Source organism: Taudactylus pleione, unplaced genomic scaffold, assembly GCF_031769625.1.
Source record: "Taudactylus pleione unplaced genomic scaffold, aTauple2 ptg000901l, whole genome shotgun sequence".
NCBI classification, from domain to species: domain Eukaryota; kingdom Metazoa; phylum Chordata; class Amphibia; order Anura; family Myobatrachidae; genus Taudactylus; species Taudactylus pleione.
The window spans coordinates 651,786-657,429 of record NW_028285302.1 but is presented as its reverse complement, the minus strand read 5'-3'; the positions used below and the strand labels follow the sequence as shown (position 1 = coordinate 657,429).

The window sequence follows — 5,644 nt, the reverse complement described above, 5'->3', positions numbered from 1 at the left end:
TTTTAATCAGTTTTTATTGTTGGTTTCAAATAACAACATGAATTTAAAATTTACCTCTAATTTTAACAATAAATCTGTCGAATTTTTAGATTTGATTTTAACTGAAGAAGGAGGTAAAATTACCATGAAAAACTTTATTAAGAGGGTTGATGCCAATAGCTATTTGCATTTTAAAAGTTGTCATCTAAACAAATGGAAAAAGAATATACCCTATTCTCAGTTTTACAGGATTAAACGTAACTGTACTGATCAGCAAACATGCAATGAACAATTGGAACAATATGCAGATCGTTTTAGAGAAAAGGAGTACCCAGAAGAGATTCTCAGAAAGGCATTAAATAAAACTCAAACCTTGGATAGAAATAATTTATTGACATATAATAAGAACGAAGATCGGAAAAAAGGTTTGGTTCCCTTTATCACTACGTTCAATGCCCACGAAAATAAGATAAAGAAATCTTTGAATAAAAACTGGAACATCCTGCTAATGGATCCGGTTTTGAAGGAAGTGTTACCTGCTAAACCACAGATCGTTTTTAGGAAAACAAAAAATGTAAAAGACATTCTAGCTCCAAGTCTCCTGCGAAAAGAAAATAAGGTAAATAAGGGAAATACGAGTGGAATTTTAAGCTGCAAAGGCAGTTATAAATGTGGTCATTGTAATGTATGCAAATACTTACATCCTAGAAGGAAAACGTTTACAGATTCAGAAGGTACAAAGGAGTTCTCCATCAAGAGCTTTATGAATTGTAATTCCACTTCGGTAGTTTATTTGTTGGAGTGTACGTGTCGAACCAAATATGTTGGAAAAACGAAAAGACCCCTAAAGCTACGCATTCAGGAACATATCAGAAATATTAAAAATAAAGTGGAGAGTCATGCAGTATCGAAGCATTTTCTTGAGAAACACAACTCTAATCCTGAAGAGCTTATGTTCAAGGCCACTGAACATGTGACTTTGAGTGAGAGAGGAGGAGATCTAGGGAACCTGCTTTCTAGACGTGAAATGTTTTGGATTTTCCAATTGGACACTATGGCTCCTAAAGGGTTTAATGAACATTACGAGATTGCACCATTTTTATGATACAAAGATGAGTAAATGGCTCTATCCCCTTTGGGCCTGAAAAATACCCGGGAGAGAGATCATCAGGGAATACCAGGCATATCAGCTAATCCTTCTTCATAAGAAACTACTATCAAGAAATAAGTGGTGACGGAGATAATGACATATAGAGACCAATAGTATCTACAATCATACCAGTATGCGTGTGCCCAAACTCGTCTGATCTTGGAAGCTATACATGACTGGGCCTGATCAGTACTGGGATGGGAGACCTCCCGGGAAGACCTGGTGTTGTAGCTAACAGAGTCCAAAATGTCTATATTTACTCCATCACCTGAACAGTACTGCAGTGAGGATCGTTAAGAAAGTGAAGAAAGGAAAAGCTGCTACAGCCAAAGACAAAGAGATCAAAATAGAAGATTTAAGAATTAAGATATCTACAGATTATCAGCAAGGAAGCATTATATGAGACTAAAAAATTCCCTTTTTTTTTCTTGTTTGAAAAGACTTATGGATAGCATCTATTTGAGATTTTTTTTTTTTTGTTAAATACCTTCATAACACAATACACATTCCTTTCTATTCATAGTAACTATTTAATAATTCTTATTACAATAGATACAGAGTCATCATACTGAATTACTAGGTGGTGTATAATTTTAATGTTATAATATTCATGAATGATTCTGTGTTCTCTTTAGAAAATTGTTACAACGTTAAAACGGAGGATGTCCTATATCCATATAAATCAAAAGAAGGGCGGTAGTTCAATCCGTACAGTTAACTAAGGGCGGAAGTCGATCCAAGAGATGTGGTGACACAGAGTGAATTCCTGGAGTCACGTGGTTCAGCCAAGCGACGTCACATGAGAACGGGGTCTGGTGGTCACGTGCTCGGGGGCACGTGATCGGAGAAGACGGCTAGAGCACGGGACCAGTGAGGGTCCAAGAGTGGATTACACGATGCGGGATGACGCGGAAGCCTGGCGCGAGTGTCTTCATGTGAGGGCGGAAGTGACGGATCGCTCCGGATCGCGGGGCGGAAGTACAACAAAACAAACTAAGGATGTCTTTACTAGATTATTGACAATAACTAAATTCGAATTTGACTTGAATTGGACAATACCTAATCAATGTCTATTAGTGTTTACTCCCTTAATTATATTTTATTAAAATACCTTATGTTAGGGTCACAGTCCATCTGGTGACCCGGAAGTAATCAGTCCCTAATTGGAGGAGTAGAGGGGTATAAATAGAGGATCATCACAACCCTACCTCCATCCCCAGGAAGAAGTCAGCAGACGAAACGCGTTGGGACCTAGCTCTTTCCCTAAGGACTTATGCAGAATCTCTATATCTTTTAATCAGATAAGCAGTTTTCTCCTCATCTTTTACTAATTTATTGTATTTGTTTTTATTGTATTTATGCTATCAGGTTTACCCCAATGTGCATGGGGGAACCATCTGTCATGAACTTTTTGTGTTTAGAATAAATTATCTCTTATTTATATATTGGTATATATATTTATTTTCACTTATGCACTTTAGGCATTAAGCACTTTCACTAGCCATTAAACTGAATGATATAAGGCTATTTAGCCTATATTAATTGCAGGGTTTATGCTTTTAAATTAGTGTTTGGTTTTAAACTGGAGTTATTTAATATTTTACATGTGAATGTGTCAATAATATGCACTTTATTTAGACTATAAGTTGGTTTTCAAAATATGTTAATAGCGGTATTGTCGCCCTAAGTCAATATCCCCTTTTTCTCTCTCTCTCTCTCTCTCTCTCTATATATATATATATATATATATATGTATATATATATATATATATGTATATATATATATATACACATACACATACATATATACATACATATATAGGCACATATATATTTACACACATACATATATATATATATACACATGACCCACATTTTATCTACTCTATAATCCTATTTTCTATGTATGGAGCGCACAGGTCCGCACAGCCAATCAGCGGCACCCTCCTACCACTTTCTCCAAGTAGAACGCACCAGCCCGCCCATCCAATCAGAGGTGCCATGCGTTCCACTGCCGAAACAGCCAGGAAGCACCTAGGTGAATACATTGATCATCACAATAAAAGGTGATCACCATAGTCACTACACATCAATGCATCATAAATCTAGAATATGGAAATATACTATCAGTATATAAGGATAATCAAATATACATTATATATATACACACACACAAGCAGATAGGTTCAGCACTCCCCATTCCTTAAACATCTGCCTGCGTGCCCTTGGAAATATCAGGCACACAAAAGATGTATTGCCTAACCGGCAAAACACAACACGGCACTGCAGTCGTTGAATAGAAAAAGTTTTTGCTTCAATGTTTCTGGGCTATCAATCACCATCATCAGGAAGACATAAACAAAACAAACACATGTACAGCTTACCTTATATCCCCACCCGAAGACAAATGAGTTGTGACTGAGACAGCAGAGCCATGTGCACGCGACCGGAGCGTGTGTGCGGCGCATCATGATGATGCAACAGCCTCAGTCTCCGGCGGTCTCCATAGAAACCTGAAGCGCTTCTCCGGCTACTGCCTGTCAGAAAAATGTGCAAAAGAGTAAAGAAAAATCAGTAAACATCAAATCACATTAAAATCTATGGAGATAACAGCATTGTGACAATAGGATATGCACAATTAAGCACCCAATCAAAAAACAATGCAGTAAAATGCATACAATCCGAGAGCTATGCTATATAAAAAATTCCACATATTAAACTGATGATTACATGTCTCAATTAACTGCATTAAATACTTTCAAATATTCGTATCCCATATTATTTCATCACATGCAATGCGCTCATTTAAACCTTGAGAGGCTTCAGTGTCCAACTTGAATGTATCAGCCAAAGTGATTTATATAAAGGGCCACCAGTGGAATATCTGCTGTTGCTTATTGACATCATCCTCAACAAGAATTACTTTTTATTTGAGAATAGATTCTATCTCCAAAAACAGAGAACAGCTATGGGGTCAAATAGGGCCCCATCCTATGCGAACATTTTCATGTCAGCCTATGAAAACATATATCTATACGGCAATTTGCATTATTGGAAAGACGTTCTCTTTTATGTAAGATACATCGACGATCTTTTCCTAATTTGGCAGGGGGGGGTGAAGAAAAACTGTTACAGTTCATTGACTTTCTTAATTCCATACCAGGTACAATTCGTTTAAGCCTCACGTTTAGTAGAGAGCACATCAATTTTTTGGATGTGTCAGTCTTGATAAGTAGGAAACAAATTTCCACCAGAATATACAGAAAAGACTCTGACAAGAACACATTGTTACACGCAACCAGTTTTCACCCAGCACCTCTCAAAAAAGGATTGCCTTACTCACAACTCCTTAGAGTAGTAAGGATTAATTCAGAGCCTACTTCCACATCTATGGCCCTGATGGAAATGGGGCAACGTTTTCTTGACAAAGGATACACTATAAATGTTGTTGATGAAGCACTTGTCAAGATAGGCAAATTGAAGAGGGAAGATCTACTTGTACAGAAGGAAAATTGCCATGACCTAGAGCCACATGTTTTCAATTTCTGCAGTACATATACCACAGGTTCTAGCTATAAACGAAGGAAGGTGTTGGAACACTGACACCTATTGGAAAGTGATCCCATATTATCTAGACAACTTAAAGGGGCACCACGGTTTGCATACAGATGAGGCCCCAATTTCAAAGACCTTTTGGTTGTGACGGACGCCTCTAAATGTAAGTGAAAACAGCAAACACACTGGCTGACCAAGAAACCAGGAATCTTCAAGTGTACAGGCTGTACTAACTGCCCATTTCTGAAGACGGGTAGTTCTATTGTTAATCCCCAAGATGGGAAAAGATATACCATCAGATATCATCTGGATTGCAATAGCAGATATGTCATATATGCCCTTACTTGTCCCTGTGACCTGGTATATATTGGAAAAAATTGTAGAATGCTCAAGGAAAGACTAAGCCAACACAGATCATCCATTAAGAAATCTCTGTCCTCTAATGATCAGAATCAGGATCTGACTAACTTACCAGTGGCAAGACATTTTAGAGACAAAGGACATACCGTCAGACAACTCAAATGCCACATTATTGATCACATCCCTCCGCTACAGAGGGGGGCGACAGAGAAAAAAATACTCCTTCAGAGAGAATTACAATGGATTTGCCACATTAATAGCCTTTCACCCAATGGGCTGAATGAAGACTTTAAAATGAGCTGCTATCTTTGACGGCTTATATGTCTGTTCTGATTTCTATATTGGTGTCATGACGTTGTTTCTACAGGCTCCCTGTTTGTCTCATTCAGTTACGGTCCAGCATATCTTATGAGCACAATCTTGCACCTGTACACCTGGTATCACAGTCAATGCCTTGCAGACATTGCCATATGTCTCAGAATGGTTGATTGTGACCAGATTTTGTATATATTGATTACAGTCACAATGATATGTTTACGTGACTGTTTGGTGCATGCTCTATGATTACATTATTCGCTTATGACTTGCTTTGACCGTTTA

The 5,644-nt window shown here is 37.7% G+C and overlaps 1 pseudogene; it reads left to right on the top strand.

The window, feature by feature from the left end:
- Window positions 1–1,244: 1,244 nt before the first annotated feature.
- LOC148474009 (5S ribosomal RNA) lies at window positions 1,245–1,363 on the top strand (annotated as a pseudogene).
- The last annotated feature ends 4,281 nt before the right edge of the window (window positions 1,364–5,644 follow it).